This window comes from Macaca fascicularis, chromosome 7 (assembly GCF_037993035.2).
Source record: "Macaca fascicularis isolate 582-1 chromosome 7, T2T-MFA8v1.1".
Lineage (NCBI taxonomy): Eukaryota > Metazoa > Chordata > Mammalia > Primates > Cercopithecidae > Macaca > Macaca fascicularis.
The window spans coordinates 112,187,737-112,205,590 of record NC_088381.1 but is presented as its reverse complement, the minus strand read 5'-3'; the positions used below and the strand labels follow the sequence as shown (position 1 = coordinate 112,205,590).

The window sequence follows — 17,854 nt, the reverse complement described above, 5'->3', positions numbered from 1 at the left end:
CCTGCTTCGGCCTCCCAAAGTGCTGGCATTACAGGCCTGAGCCACCGTGCCTAGCCTCAACTTGCTTTTAAAATTAATATGATTCCTTATTGATATTCTGAATAAACTTAAATTCTGTAGTGAGAGATGTAAAATGTAAAATTAAATTAAAATTATTATAATGTTTTTTTTTTTTTTGCTATCTCAACCTAAGAAGAAGAAAGAGAGTCTCTGCTTATCAGTTGATTGACAAAAATAATTACTCTACTATGATGGATGCAATGCCTGGGTTTCTAAAATCAAAAGGCTTCATGAGGTCTTAAGTAATTAATCATGATAAGCTAACTTGAGATTATTGTTTGGAAGTAACAAAACACACGAATATGTGAAGTTGGAATCTTTCAGTGTCCTTTTTGTTCTTAGTGAAATTTAACACACCTACAAGGGAAAAACATTTGAGACAAAGTTCTGTGCGTTAAAGTTTAAAAGTGGTGATAGAGTATAAAATGGCCAAATTTTTTCACCTCTTTTTATAACTACATGTTTTATGTGATTTTGCAGTTCCTCTCACTAGAGATAGAAGTTTTTCTATTCTCTTTGAACTTGGGCTTGCCTTCTGACTTATTTTGGCCAATAGAATAGAGTGGAACTAAATACTAATTCTGAGTCTTTGTCTCAAGAAAGCAATTCTTGTTCGCCTGCACTTCTTCCTCTACCATAACAATGATTGTACCTACTTGAGGCATGAAAGAGATTCATTTGAGAGAGATGAGGCCATCATGGATCAGCCAGCAATCAGCCTATCTCTAAAGAGTTGAGAAGGCCAATCAAGATCAGTAGAGATCCTCTATGACCCATTGCTGATGTAGAAATATAATTGAGACCAAGGTGACCACTCAACTGATTTGCAGATTCTTGAGCAGTAATAAAAGACTTACTGTTATAAAGCATTGACTTTTAGGTAGCGTTGTTACATAGCAATATGTGGAAGTTGATCATTTGTAAAGAGAATCATGCACTAAAACCCTGTGGTCTACAAAGAATTTGTATGCTCATTGCAACTTAAACTGTGGGACTACAGCCCTGGTTGAAAACAGAATCCAATAATTTCATTTAGTAATTCCTTAAAAGCTTATCCAGAGAAGCTCTGGCAATTTTGATGTGAACCTTAATTGAAATTAAATGACTGCATATACTGGCTTCATCTTCAATATGAGAAAAGGTCAAGTTGTGTCATGAGTATAGTCAGATCTGTGTTTGATTTTCCCCAGCTAATTGTCCCTATTCTAAAGGCACGTATTGAAACTAGACTTAGGGTTACAGAAACTTACCATTACATCACAAAAGATGTCTTATTTATTTATTTATTTAATTTTTTGAGATAGAGTGTCACTCCATTGCCCAGGTTGGAGTGCAGTGGTGTGAGCTCAACTCACTGCAACCTCCATCTTCTGGGTTCAAGCGATTCTCCTGCCTCAGCCTCCCGAGTAGCTGAGACTACAAGTGCGTGCCACCAGGGCTGGCTACTTTTTGTGTTTTTAGTAGAGATTGGGTTTCACCATGTTGGTCAGGCTGGTCTCAAACTTCTGACCTCACGATCTGCCTGCGTTGGCCTCCCAAAGTGCTAGGATTACAGGCATGACCCACAATGCCTGGCCAAGATGTCTTACTCTTTTCATGTGTTTCTTGATCTCCTAGTTTCCTGCTTTGTTCCTGTTTTAAGGTTTGTTTGCCATGTTTTGGTTGAACTAATGAGCTATGAATGATATTGTTTGGTGGTTTCCCCCGTGCTATTCTCATGAAAGTAAGTTCTCAAAAGATCTGATGGTTTTATAAGGGGCTTCTCCCTTCGCTTGACTGTCATTCTTCTCCTTCCTGCCACCAGGTGTAGAAGGACATGTTTCCTTCCTCTTCCGCCATGGCTGTGAGTTTTCAGAGGCCTCCATAGCCTTGTGAAACTGTGAGTCAGTTAAACCTCTTTCTTTATAAATTACCCAGTCTTGGGCAATTTTTTTATAGCAGTGTGAGAATGGACTAATACAGTATATGACTTGCTTTGACTAATGAAACATGAAAGGAAGTGATATGTTTCTTTCTAGCTGAAGTCTTTTAGAGCAATACATGTTTCACTAAATTTTTTCCCTTTCTTTGGAACTCATTGAAGTATGTGAGAATATAGACTTTCCACTAGCCAATGTCCCTGGTGGAGTAAATATTTCTAAAGAACCACATTGAACACATTGAAGATGTAAACTGAGTGAGAAATAAAATAAACGTTTTTGAAATTACAGAGATTTCAGTGTTTTTTTTTTTTTTTAACAGAGTTTCTCTCTGTCACCCAGGTTGAAGTGCAGTGGCGCGATCTTGGCTCACTGCAACCTCTGCCTCCCAGGTTCAAGCGATTCTCCTACCTTAGCATTCCAAGTATCTGGGATTACGGGTACCCGCCACTGCACCCAGTTAATTTTTGTATTTTTAGTAGAGACAGGGTTTCACTATGTTCACCAGGCTGGTCTCAAACTCCTGACCTCAGGTGATCCACCTGCCTTGGCCTCCCACAGTGCTGGGATTACAGCCCAATGTTGTTTTTTACTATAGTATAACCTGCACTGTCCTAATTTTTTTTAGTTCATAAAGAATACTAAACTACAATAAGTGACTGCTATTCTAGGTTTTTATTATGTTAGTGCTCACTTATAGTAGCTTCAGTTTTTTTTTGTTTCCGGAGACTGGAATTATGGCATTATATGATTTTCAATGGAGAAGTAATTGGAAAGACTGAACACTACAGTAATTTGAAAGGCATACAATGTACTTAATGAGCATTTAAATCTAAGAAAATAAGTTGGAAAATAGCATATTTTATATTAGTAAATCTATATATTAGTGCTAATTAGCTATTAGCTACACTTGACAAGAAATTACCAAGAAGATATAAGCCCAGAAAAAAAATTGCTGTCATTATCTTGAAGGTAGATAAGAAAGAGAATAGATAAAGATTAGAAATTTGGGGATTTGTAGAGATGACAAGATATCTGCTTCTTAACCCCAAGCAGTAAAATGATAAAATGGTGAGATTCTCTGGCTAACAAAAATGGATTAGTCCTTAGCAACAAGGGAATACTTAAATCAAGGGAATGGTTAATACACTCATTTTGTTAAAACCTCTAAATCAACTAAGGTATCTGAGTGGAAAGGTCCAACTAAGAAGGTGTTCCAATAAATATTTTTAATTAGAAGAACTAGTTTAAGGAAAAGAGACTAAATTTCTAGTTTTTCCATTAAATCCTGAGATGGTGCAGAGACCTGCAATGAAGTTGAGAAACAAAAGTATCAAGGGGACAATAAAGCAGAGATATTAGAAAAATCTAACTAGTCTAGAAAATACTATACATAAAGTTATGGGATTTGCTGGATTCAACTATATAAGAAGTCTATTAAGTTTTTAAAAGGCTTGTACTGTAAAACCATGGGGTAGATTAACGTTCTGCCACGAACCAAGTAGGACAATAGACTAAGTAGCTCTTCTCAAGGAACATAGTATGAGTTAATTGAATAATATTTTTCATCCTACAGAAGGGAGTCCTTGAATGATTTTCCAGAGGCATTTCAGAATGTTACAGCAAGTGGCTATTGGAACACCTGCTAGATTGGCTAGATTTCCCATTGTTCCATTTTCCAAGTTAAAGTCTTTATTATAGCTGTATGGTCTCTGTACCTCCATTGTGTACTGGGTGCATGGGGAACAGTTATTTGGTCTTTGATTTCAGATCAAGGAACATGAATGTTTGATCCCTTCCTCATACCATGCACAAAAGTAACTTCAATGTGGAATAAATATCCAAACTTTGACAGTAATCCTATTCATATTGACATTTACATTTTTTTGTGTGTGTCCTAGATTCTCAAATTAGAACTCAGGAAGTCTTAAATGAAACATTTTTATAGTAGGGACCAAAAAGATGAATAATTGATTGCTAGGATTAATGATGGTGGCTTACAGCAGTGGCACGAGTGATGTTGTACAGGAAAATAATTTGTTCCTGAAGTTAATCTTAACTCTGTAAAGTGCCCAAACTCATCAATCATTGTTTAAATTCACCATCTAACTATTAGATGTGTGAAAAAGGAAGTTTCCCTGGAAATTGCATTATTAATTTCAAGTATAGTAAAAGGGGATGTGATACATTTTGAAATATTTAATGCTAAACAACAGGGAGATCTGATTGGGTAGATGATTGAATTTATGCTTCATATATTCCCACACCAGAGGATAAATTAATATAGGAAAATGTTTAGATAGAAAACTTAGGCCGGGCGCGGTGGTTCAAGCCTGTAATCCCAGCACTTTGGGAGGCCGAGACGGGCGGATCACGAGGTCAGGAGATCGAGACCATCCTGGCTAACACGGTGACACCCCATCTCTACTAAAAAATACAAAAAACTAGCCGGGCGAGGTGATGGGCGCCTGTAGTCTCAGCTACTCAGGAGGCTGAGGCAGGAGAATGGCGTAAACCCGGGAGGCGGAGCTTGCAGTGAGCTGAGATCCGGCCACTGCACTCCGGTTTGGGCGACAAAGCAAGACTCCGTCTCAAAAAAAAAAAAAAAAAAAAAAGAAAACTTAAACCATAATATAGTTTTACAGAAGCCATACAGAAAAAAAGCAAACTTGTAAACACTGTGGTAATGACTCACACACAGATTCAGCTTTAGAATACAAACAGCTGCTTTTGGAAAAATCAGCCTTGAAGAGAAATATGCTTTGATTGCCTGAGGCTAAATTATCTGGCTTCAAAGCACACAGGAAAAAAAAAAAAGTAACATTTTCTAGCATAACTTTCAGCATCTTAATCTGGCGCTGAGGCTTGAATAAATGTCATTCAATTCTCTGTTAGGGGTTATGGTAGAGTTTAACAGAAACATGTTTAGATTAGATAAGCCAAAGGGCAAGAGCATAGAGTATGCTGAAAAAGAACAGTTTATGCTGAAAATCTTTGCAAAGTGGGATGAAGGTAAGACATTTTGAAAGCTTAAACCTTTCTAAGGTTGTTATACTATCATTTTTACTTTGAGGATTCAAGGAAGTTTAATTTTTTTTTAAATGAGTGGATAGTTGGCATTTAAATATATGATCAAGTTCACATAACAACTCACATTCTCCCTTTTCATTCCCATTTATCTATACTGTTATCTGCTTTCCCCTCTATCATCAATTATTCTCTTCCTACTGGGAAATTCCCATTGCCGTACAAGTATGCTATCGTATTTCCCAACATATATTTCACAAACACTTTCAGCCACTTCCTCTTTTCTTTGCTGACTTTTATGGCAAAATTCCTCAAAATGCCTGTATTCACTATTAACACTTTCCTTAATCCATCTAGGTTTTCATGTCTATCCCTGCACAAAAAAACACTGGTTTCAAGATTATCAGTAGTTTCCATGTGGCTAAATCTAATGGTGTATCTTAAACTTCATGTAACTGGACATAAGTAACATTCGACATCACTAACTGACATAATTGACATAAATCAGTTTCTTGCAACCATTTCTTCACCTGACCTCCAGAAAAACTCTTCTTTCTCCTCCTATGTCACTGGATTCTCTATTAGTACTTGTTCTGGTTTGTCTTTATTGACCAGACCTCTAAGCACTAAAGAGACACAGGGCTCAGTCCTTGTACGTCTTTTCTGTATCAGTAGGAGTTTTCTAATTGATCTCATCCAGTAATGTACATGTACATCTCATCCACATGTAGATGACTCTCAAATACATGTCCTTAGTATTAACTCTTCTCTGAACTTCAAACACATAAATTCAACTTGCAGTTGTATAGGCATCTCAAACTTAACATATCCAAAACAATTATTGATTTTTACTTTGAAACCCTCATTTATATTCATATCTAAAAATAGTAGCTGTGTTCTAACAATTGTTTAGGCCAAAATTCTACAGTGACCCACGAATACTCAAAGGCCAGCATAAACTGTTGGTTTCATCCTTAAAATATGTCTAAGTCCTAACCATGTTATTGCATTTCCAATCTTTGCACACCCATACAAGCCATCATCCTCTCTCATGTGAATTACTGCAATACTAATTTTCCAACTTCCACTTCTCTTGATGTGTTTTGTTTCTTGTGCTTGTGAGGCTCTCATCTCTTCTTCACATGAAAGAAAAGAAAATTCATTTAGCTCAGGTCTTCGTTTCTGTAAGGTCTTTGTCTATTATCTCATTATCAAAAAGATGTTACTCCTCAGTGTAAAGTAATATCTTATTTACTATTCCTTACATCACCTTAACTTGCTGAATTTTCATTGATAACATTTTTACTTCTTTAGATACTACCCATACATTTTTTTCATTCATTCGTTCATTCATTTGTTTTTTATTTGTCACTCTTCTCTGGGATATAGGCTCCATATGAGAGGGAATTCATAAGTTTTGTTCATTGTTGTGCCTGGAACACTCACTGGCAGATGATAGGTGCTCAATAAATATATGTTGAACATATCCCAATCTTATCCTAATTTCCGGTGACTTTTTAATAGCATCTAGTCAAATGAAATAATAGCTAAAATTTTATTTAACGACATTTGTTTTAACTCTAAATATCCTTTAAAAATCCAAGTGTAACAATCAATACCACTTATTCATAAACTCTGTGAAAGAGATATATTAATGTTTAATTCCCCAGGAACTATTTTTTAAATCAGCTTTTCAATAAGTCACTACCTCTTAATTTTTGCTCTTATTTCTGTGATTACTATTACTTTTTTCCACCAGATTCTTTTTCATTTATCGATTACTTTCATTCTCTGCTTTCTTTTCTTTATTTTTTTCCCCTGGTAACAGCTTTATTAAGATACAATTTACATATCATAATTTGCTTATTTAAACTGTACAACTGAATGATTTTTAGTAAATTCACAGAGTTGTACAATCAGAGCTACAATACATTTTAGAAAATTTTTATTACATTGAGGAGAAATCCCATGTCTTTAGCTCTCAGTTCCTCCCATCCCTTTCCCACACTAATGTACTTTCTGTGTCTATATATTTGTCTATTCTAGACATTTCATAGAAATTGAATCGCTCAATATGTGTCCTTTTGTTACTGGCTTTTTTCATTTAGCTTCAAGGTTCATCCATCATGCAGCATATATCAGTACTTCATTTATTTTTATTATTGCTGAATAATGTACCATTTTTCTGGTTATGCTATATTTTATTTATCCATTCATTAGTTCTGGGCATTTTTGTTGTTTCCACTTTTTAGTTATTATAAGTAATGCAAATGTGAATATTCTTGTACAAAGTTTTTGTATGGATATACATTTTTATTTCTCTTGGATATATAGATAGAAGTGGAAACTTGGGTCAAATGGTAATTCTATGTTCAATTATCTGAGAAATTGCCACAATTTTTTCCCAAGCTGCTGCACCATTTTACAGTCCCATCAACAATGCACAAAGGTTCCAACATGTCCACATCCTCACCAATACTTGTTATTATCTTTATTTTGTATTATATACATCTTTTTTTAAAAAATTTATTTATTATTCACTTTAAGTTGTAGGGTACATGTGCATAACGTGCAGGTTTGTTACATATGTATACTTGTGCCATGTTGCTGTGCTGCACCCATCAACTCGATGTGAAGTGATATCTCATTGTAGTTTTGATTTGCATTGCTCTGGTGGTTATTAATATTGAACATCCTTTTATGTGCTTTTTGGTAATTTACATATTTTATTGGGAGAAATGTCTATTCAGATTCTTTGCTCATTTACAATTGGGTATTTGTCTTTGTATTATTGATTTGTATGAGTTCTTTATGTATTCTCAATACAAATCTTTTATCAGACATATGATTTGTCAATATTTATTCCCCATTCTATGGTTTGCCTTTTCTCTTTCTCGATGCTGACATTTGCAGCACAAATGTATTCAATTTTGATGAAGCCCAGTTTATCTTTTTTGTTGCTGTATGTGCTTTCAGTGTCACATCTAATAAACCATTGTTTAATTCAAAATTGAAAAGATTTACACCTTTTTATTTTCTTTTAAGATTTTTATAGTTTTAGTCCTCTTTAGGTCATCATTCCATATTGGGTTAATTTTTGTATATAGTGTGAGATAGGGTTCCAGCTTTTGCATGTGAATATTCAGTCATCCCAGTACCATTTGAAATGCCTATTTTTTCATCTTATTGACTTTTCATGGCATCTTTATTAAAAATTAATTAAAAAGAGAAAAAAATTAAAAATCAGAAATAGGAGACACCAAATAAGATATCAGATATCACAAAAACCAAATGAATTAAATTTGATTGTTAAAGGATAGAAATGCCCATATATATTATAGAAGTCCAAGTGTATGTGCACTACAAAGAGACTCAGCTAAAACAAATAACAAATAAATCCTGAAATAAAAAACTAACAAACACATTTCAAATACTAACCAAAAGAAAGAAAAATGTGTAACATCCATATTATTTTTAGGAGACATAGATATTAAAGAGAAAGGCAATTGTTAAAAGTAAGAACTATTATGCAAGGACTACATGAAAATTTTAAATTTGAAGATATGAAAACAACAGCTATACATATGCATGTGTCTGTGTGAAAATGTATGTGTGTGTGCATTGTATACCTATCTCTATAAAGATATATGCATGTAGTATGTATATAAAATTTCAATTAGAAGAGAAACTTATAAATTCAACATCATATTGGAAGATGTAACAACTTTACTCTTTTCTCTGTAAAATAAAAATTAAATAAACTAATAGAATACAGAAGATAAAATAATTAGTAAACTTGTTTTATTAGACCTTTGGTATCCAGAAAATACAGTAAAATTATTTTTGGCAATTACAAAATTGCCCAAATACCAATCATAAAGAGTATCAAAAAATAGTAAAGAATTTGTAGTATAGAGAACATGATCTTGGACCACAATGAAATACAATAAAATATCAATCATGAAAAACTTAAAAAATAAAGGAAAATCTTAGGACATTTTTAAAAACTGAATAATTTGTTGAAAGAGAGATCATAAGGTTAATCAAAAAGTATTTGCGTTTGACTCTTGAACAATACAGGGGTTATGGACACTAAACTCCCAGGTAGTTGAAAATACATGTCTAAATTTAGACTCCCCCAAAACTTTTCTAATAGCCTACTGTTAACCAGAAGCTCTACTGAAATATGAACAGTTGACTAACACATATTTTATATGTTATATGTACTATATGCTGTATTATAATTATAAAGTCTACTGGGAAAAGGAGATGTTATTAAGAAAATTACAAGAAATAAAAACTATATTTAGTATTCATTAAGTGAAAATGGATCATTATAAAGGTCTTCATCCTCGTCATCTGCACCTTGAATAGGCTGAGGAGGAAAAGGAAGAGGAGGGGTTGGTCTTGCTGTCTCAGGGATGGCAGAGATGAACGACATGGAGGAGGTGGAGTGGGAGACAGTGAAGTAAGGCACATGTGGTGTTACTTTTATTGAAAGAAATCCATGTAGTAGTGAGCCTGTACCATACAAAATCACCTTGTATAACTGAGCTTCTATCAAATATGTCAAGAGGGTTTTGATGAAGAAGAAAAATGTGTGTACTAGTCTTAATAGACATTAAGAATTTTACAGTGCAAGGTAGAAAACTGAGATAATGTGACAGAACAGAGAGCATAATATATGGAACTTGGTATAACAAAGGGTTAAATAATTTGGAAATGAATAGCCTATTCAAGAAAAGGAGCAGGGATGGGGACTGTGAATAGAAAAAGGATAAAGTTAGATCTGTATCTTATACTAAATATTTAAAGTCATAAATTTGAAAAGCTGAACGCTGACATTTTTAGTGAAAATTATCAGAGAATCATTTTAATATATCTGTTTTTATCAAGATAAGGAAGGATTTAAGACATAAAAGGCACAAAATAGATAGAAAATATTTCATTAATTAAGTTCATTAACATTAAAATTCCCTATATAACCAAAGATCCCCAAAACAAAGTTAAAAGACAAACCACAGATGTGGGTGAAATATTATTAAAGATTGAATCACAAAGGAAAACTATTTATAGGTGGTATAGTTCGGCTGTGTACCTACTCAGATCTCATCTTGAATTGTAGCTCCCATAATTCCCACATGTAATGGGAGGGACTCGGTAGGAGGTAATTGAATCATAGGGGCTGGTCTTTCCCGCACTGTTCTCGTGATAGTGAGTAAGTCTCATGAGACCTGATGGTTTTGTAAAGTGGGGGTCCCCTGCTCATGCTCTCTTTGCCTGCAGCCATGTAAGACATGACTTTGCTTCTCATTTACCTTCTGCCCTGATCGTGAGGCCTCCCTAACCATGTGGCACTGTGAGTCTAGTAAACCTCTTTTCCTTTGTAAATTACCTAGTCCCAAGTAAGTCTTTATTAGCAGCATGAGCATGGACTAATACAGTAGGAATTTCCGCCATTGTGCAAAGATCACAAGCAAGCAAACCACAAGAGACAAAAATCAGGAATGCTCATACAAATACAATGAAAGGTATTTGTATTTATATTTGATAAAATTAAGTGTTACAAAAATGTGGAGACAGGACACTTTCCTACAGCATCAGTAGAGTTTAAATTGCAATAATTATTTTAAAGAACAAGTTGGTAATAGCTAGATTTGCAAATCTTCATCTCAGTGACTCCACTTCTCTTTCTCTCTCTCTCTCACACACACACACACACACACACACACACACACACACACGAGTTCTGGCTCATGTTCACGTGAAAATATAGAGAATAATATTGCCGCATTTTAAAAGGAATGACACAGTGTATAATATGTTTTGATATATGTGTACATTGTGAAATGACTAAGTCACACCAATTGATATATGCATTACTTCATATACTTTTATTTTTTTGGTGTAAGAACACTTAAAACTAATCTCTTGGTAATTTTCAGTAATATAATATATGGTTATTAACTATAGTCACTCTGTTGTACAATGGCTCTCTTGAACTTATTCCTCATATGTAATTGAAATTTTGTGTCTTTTGACCAACATCTCAGTTTGCTTTCCTCTCTCTTCTCCGTCCTCCTGAAACTCTGGTAATGACGATTTTTACTCTGCTTCTATGAGTTTGCCAATTTTAGGTTCCATATATAAGTGACATTATGAGGTATTTATCTTTCTGTGCTTGGCTTATTTAACACATTGTCTTCCAGGTTCATCCATATTGTTGCAAATGATAGGATTTTCTTATTTTTAAGTCTGTATAGTATCCCGTTTTTATAATGAATTTAAAAATTCACTCTTTTGTTGATAGACACTTAGGTTGATTCCATATCTTGGCTATTATAAATAATACTACAATCAACATGGGCATGCAGATATGATTTTGAGATAGTGACTTCATTTCCTTTGGATATATACATAGCAGTGAGATTGCTGGATCATATGGTAGTTCTATTTTTGATGTTTTGGGATATCTCTATGCTGTTTTCCATAGTGGCTATATTAATTTACATTTCCATCAACAATGTACAATGTTTCCCTTTTCTCCACATTCTGACCAGAACTTGGCATCTTTTATCTTTTTTGCTTATAGCCATTCTAACAGATCTGAGGTGGTTTTAATTTGCGTTTTTCTCATTTAGTGATATTGATTTTTTTTTCATATACCTGTTGGCCATTTGTATGTCTTCTTTTGTGAAATATTTATTCAGATTCTTTGTCCATTTTTTAATCAGATTATTTGTTTTCTTGCCATTGAGTAGCAGGAGATCTTTATGTATTTTTTATATTAACCCCTTATCAGATGTATAGTTTGCAAATATTTTCTTGAATTCTATAGGTTGTTTCTTCTATCAGCATTTTTTCATAGTAAAATGTCACAAACAATATATGGGTAATAGGGCAATGGAGAAATAAACAATTATTTTGTCATATAATTGGATTCTATGGAGAAGTCAAAACAAATAAACTAGAAGTGGCCAGGTGCAGTGGCTCACACCTGTAATCCCAGCCCTTTTGGAGGCTGAGGCAGGTGGATCATGAGGTCAAGAGATTGAGACTATACTGGTCAACGTGGTGAAACCCAGTCTCTACTAAAAATACAGAAATTAGCTAGGCATGGTGGAGTGCACTTGCAGTCTCAGCTACTTGGGAGGCTGAGGCAGGAGAATCACTTGAACCCGGGAGGTGGACGTAACAGTGAGCCGAGATTGTGCCACTGCACTCCAGCCTGGTGACAGAGTGAGACTCCGTCTCCAAAAAATAAAAATAATAAAAAAAAAACTAGGAGTACAAATTTCAAAATGAAAATCCCAAGAATAATAATGCTTAACAGAAAAACACATTGCAGAACGACACACATAGTATAATTAAAGTACACTTGAAATAGGTATATATTAAATAACTATAATATGTAGTACATATTGATACAAACATATCTGTATTGATTTGCATGAAAGACAATAACTTCGGGTATTGCCTACCCCTTGCTTAAATGGGAAAGAGAATGGGATGGATGATGGCTTTTGTATGCATCTTTTAAATTGTACTCTTAGAAAACAATATAAACCAGAAGCAAACAAGGCAAGATATTAACATTTGCCAAATCTGGTTAGTAGGTATGAGAATGTCTGCTACTTTTTATTCTTTACATTTTTATCTAAAATATTTTGTAATGAAAACAAACCTCTAATGGAAACTGAATTTTATGTTATCTGCTTATAAACCTCTATTATGTTGCTATCTTACAAATGCTGTTACTATATGGTTCCAGTATATACATTTTAAATTGTAGATCCAAGGTCCCAGTCCTTAAGATGTTTTCATAAGATCTTGTTGCTCTTGTATTTAGATGCCAAATTTGGGGAAGAAAGCTATAATTTGTGAGTATTTATTGAACAGTGTTTGCAATGAGTTCAGGTATCATAGCCATTTCCTAGGCAGGGCTGCAGAGCCTGTCTTTCTGGGGTCGGCTTAAGGCAGGAGAGACTTGACTTTAAAAAAATCAGGGATGCTGGAGTTCATACCAGTTAAAGACATTGATAGCCACCAGACTCTTCTAGATTTCTATAGGGTTTGAGCATAACTACTTCCCCAAGAAACAAATACCATCTATTGCAAAATTTAAAAAATACGGTGTCTGCCATTCCTTTCCTTAATTACAACAGTCACATGTTTCAATTGGCATCCTTCAATTTGATCTTTAGTTTTGATTTGTTTTCACTTTTTCCCAATCATTCTTGATTCATTCTTTGTTTAGTCAAAATCCAGTTGGCATTAGGGCTTAAAATTTTGTAATTGTGTAATCTTGGAATTTTTAATAGCTTGAATACTTGGAAATTGCATATTTTGCTCTGGTTATTTAACTTTTGGTTATGTACCTTTAAGTAATATTTACTTTTTCAAGCCTTTTTCAATTTATTTCTAACAAAAATAAGAAAACAATAAGTATACCTCTCTGAGACTACCAAATGTGAAAGGAAACAAAAATTTGTTTTATTTACCTATAAAGTTGTTTGTCCACTTAAAATATTTATATATGATATGTCAGTTCATTCACTTAAGCTGATTCACCTCAGTGAATAATTTAGCAAATTTATGATTCATTTATCTTTCTTACATTGCATAAATATAATGATAGATGTGTGCAGGCATTAAATATGTCATTTCAATTTAGTTTACTGGCTCACGGTGGATTTTCAATGCCTCCCCAAACAAATAAGTGTGCCTTTCCGGTGACAGGAGTCTTTCCCATGTTTCTCATTATAGGAAGTAGTTTAAAAATATATCTGTAATATGACGAATTGTCTACTTTTTAATATTTAGAACATTAAAATATATTTTATTAAACTCTTGTCATACTTTAATTTGAATGGCATCACAATGTTTCTCCTGTTTTGATCCCTCATATTTAGAGTATTAGTTTTGTGATATGAACAGGCTATGAATTCTTGCTGGCAACAAAACTGAAATTTTTAAGTCAATATTCAAACTTCAAGACTCTTCAAGTCATTATGGCATAACTTTTCTTTATTCCTAGTTTTATATGGTGATGGACTTAATTTAATTTAATTTAATTTCTAGACCTGGCAGAAAGACAGCAGGGAGACTTGTGCCATGAGTTACTCACCCTATGAAGATAACAAATGGCTCATTAAGTATAGCGTATTTAATTATAGAATCATAGAATGGAAGAGATTTTTGAGGGCTTCTAGTTTAACCTTTCTTCCAATCCAGAGACTTTTGTCAACATGCCAGATGGATAGTTATTTAGCCTCTGATTAAATTTGTGCAGTGTTGAAGATTCCACAGCTTTTCAGGGAAACCCATTACATTTGGGACCTGAAGAATTATTAGAAAATTCTTGCTCACTATCTAGCACATGCTCCTTTAAAATCCTATTTGCCCCTGTTACACAGCACAGTATACATTAGCTTCTCCTTCTACTTGACAGTCTTTCAGATATTTTAGTCTGCTGTTATGCATTTTTAAATAATCTGTTCCCCAAATTAAGTAGAGATGATTTAATATTCCAAGTTAAGTATTAAAATCAGCTTGTGAAAATAATATATGTGATTAAATGATGATGAAATAGAAATAGAATCATAAGAAAAAATATTATAAAATCAGTCCAACCAAGGGAAGGCCATAAACAGAAAATGTAGAGTCATGGTGGTTTTTAAGGTTGATCTTTAATTTGGATTCTGCATTTCCTAGTAATCAAAGTGAAAACAAGTAATATGGTTGCTTACAAAAAGATTATCAGTGTAACCAAAGGTTTTTCATTGACATAAGTTCTGAAAGAATATATTATAGCTCAGAGTATTTTAATGACCAATGTCTTCAATAAATATGCCTTTGGTGAAGAATGTAATATAACTCAGAGTATTTTAATGACCAATGTCCTCAATAAATATGCCTTTGGTGAAGTTGTCATTATTCCTTTGGTATTCGTAGAGCTTTCAACCTCTGACATACTTATGGGAAAAAACTGGACTGTGTCATTCAATTCCATATGTATTAGAAAAAATGGATAGTGGACCACTCATTTAATGAATCTTGGCAGGCAGTCTGATACGTATCACTTTTTTTTTTTTTTCATATACGTGCTGCCAAAATGAGCATGATATGTCTCACAATGTAAGCTACAAAGATGTTGCAATTCCCCAGGATAAGCCATGTCAGGAAATGGTCTTGGTCATCTTTGAAAGACTCACCAGGGAGTTATAAGCTAGGAGATGTCTTTCCTTTTTATACAAGTGGTAATAATAGAATTCCTGCTGCTTGCCACGGGATATATATCTTCATTAGATAGCACTGAATACATGTTGTACTTCAGACACCTCAATGCTTTCGTAAGGATTAAAGTGCTAATTCCAAAGTTTCATTCTAGTTCTATCAAATTATAAATTATTTTTTCTCAGTTCATTTTTATCCCAACTCTAAGGTCATAAAAATAAAATAAAAATTGAGCGACATAAACGGTGGCTCACGCCTATAATCCCAGCACTTTGGGAGGCCAAGGCGGGCAGATCACGAAGTCAGGAGATAAAGACCATCCTGGTCAACATGGTGGAACCCTGTCTCTACTAAAAATACAAAAATTAGATGAGCTTGGCAGTGCATGCCTGTAGTCCCAGCTGCTCGGCAGGCTGAGGCAAGATAATTGCTTGAACCCGGGAGGCGAAGGTTGCAGTGAGCCGAGATTGTGCCACTGCACTCCAACCTGTGTGACAGAGCGGGACTCCATCTCAAAAAAAAAAAAAAAAAAAGAAAAAAAATTGTTTGAAAGTGACAAAAGTCACTTTAAAGATATTGGTTAAGGCAAAAGTCATAATTTCTGCATCAATATGTTTATTAGAGTATTTTTGTCATAACATAGCTGGTTTTGATTGATGGATAATACAATCATGTCACACAACTTGACTGTGCATCACTAGTAATTGCTTCTAATAGGCATCATTTCTAAAGGTGAATTATATTCTCTATAACAATAGCTGTTTATTAGGTACCTATTTAAGCTACACTGCCTCTTGTGTTCTCTAGTCTTAGAAATACTAAAATAAGGTTGGGCATAGTTGCTCATGCCTGTAATACTAGCACTTTGGGAGGCTGAGGTGAGTGGATTGCAAGGGCAGGAGTTCAAGACCAGCCTGGCCAACATGGTGAAACCCCATCTCTAACTAAAAATGCAAAAATTAGTCAGATGTGGTGATGCATGCCTATAATCCCAACTACTTGGGGGGCTGAGGCAGGAGAATCACTTGAACCCAGGAGGCGGAGGTTGCAGTGAACCGAGGTCACGCCATTGCACTCCATCCTGGGCGACAGAGTGAGACCCCATCTCAAAAAAAGAAAAGAAAAGTAAAGAAAAGAAAACAAATACTAGAATGAAAATCATTTGTCAGAAAACCCTGTTTGGTATAAAGTGTGTTGGAGATCTCAAAATAGCATTGCATGAAGTAGAACAAAAAGATAAGATACTCTCAACAGCCAAATATCATTATATAAAGAATATTAAATAACAAATCACTGCCTTTATTGTTGAAAAATGTAAATAATTCATTAGAAATAACTATACTAATTAGAAATTCAGTTTGAGGTTTACAAGTAGACATTGCCATTCTCCTCTCTGTACTCATATAGCTGGCATAAACTCATGCAAAAGGAATGATGTGAAAACTTCATGGTTAATGCCTCAATAGAGACAAATTAGGACATTTAGCCACCAAAAGAAATTGTTTCCTTTGAATTATCTGGTTTGACTCTAATTTTTAGCTGTCTCCTTTCATCTGGTCTTTACACAAGCCTTTTCTTCAGGCTAAAGATAATGAGCTCTGACTGTGTTTTTCGATATCTTTGCATAAAAAATGAAACAAGTGCTGAAAGACAGTTTCTCATGTTTGCAGTGTTTAGTGTTATGTATCTGATATTTAGTTTTGCAAATGAAAGTGTATTCACGTGGGTACATTTATAAATTTTAGCTAGTCAAACAATTGTAAAATACTACAACTGCATAGTATTAATTACTCATGCTAATGTTAAGTAATAACAGGATAGATTCTGTAGCCATTTTCTGTCACAGGAAGTTTTGCAGATGCTATTCAAGAAGAAATCTGGAGATCAGATGTTGGAAAGGAGGGTCAAACATTGTGGGAGTGTTTCTGATTATGAAATCCGTAGCATGGAGGGGGTAAACAGGTAGACTATGGGCAGAGTTCGAAATTCTTTACATTGGCTTCTTCCCTTCTGGAATTCCCACTGTGAAAAGAATATGTGTCCTCAGGACCCATAGTGGGGTCCCCCAGGTACTGATGTCTTGGAAGCCTTGTGATGAGATGTCTGAACATCTTTGTGCAATGCACAGATTTTAGGAGGTGAAATGCAGTTAGAAATGTGCAGTTTTTATATCTGGCAAAAAAAAAATTAAGTGGTGTGAAAATCACATCTCTAGAGCAATACAAGGTTTTGGGTTTTGATACATAAGAAAGGAAAATGGAATGAATTCCCTTTACAATATGTCTTTTTAAAGTTTTATTTACTTCTCCTAGTGTCCTTTGCTTCAAATAATGAATGCTGTGAACAGGCAGTGAATTAGATGCTTTTAAGAAGAAACACATAGTGCACAAGAGCACAATCAAAGCTGTGATAGGTAAGTTCAGATCTGTCTAGTGCTCTTGGTTTATTGGTCCTTCAGGGACTGCCTGGAAAGTACCAGAGGAAAGATAGTTTTAGGCTATAGGCAGTTGAAGTGCTATAGTGAGATCACTTATTAATCTTTAAACAGTACTGTCTGCTACTATGTGTGTGTTTTAGAGTCCAATTTATCTTACTTTCTTCTGCTGGTATAG

General features: G+C 34.4%; 1 long non-coding RNA gene across 2 annotated transcripts in view; it reads left to right on the top strand.

The window, feature by feature from the left end:
• Positions 1–17,854, top strand: part of LOC123574517 (uncharacterized) — a 226,390-nt gene that overhangs the window by 202,549 nt on the left and 5,987 nt on the right. The window contains exons 3-4 of one of the 2 annotated variants that reach the window (XR_010588457.2): positions 1,865–1,939; positions 17,555–17,655. This is a non-coding gene — a long non-coding RNA (uncharacterized lncRNA). The remainder of the gene's footprint in view (positions 1–1,864; positions 1,940–17,554; positions 17,656–17,854) is intronic. The other variant, XR_006699523.3, reaches the window with a different exon arrangement.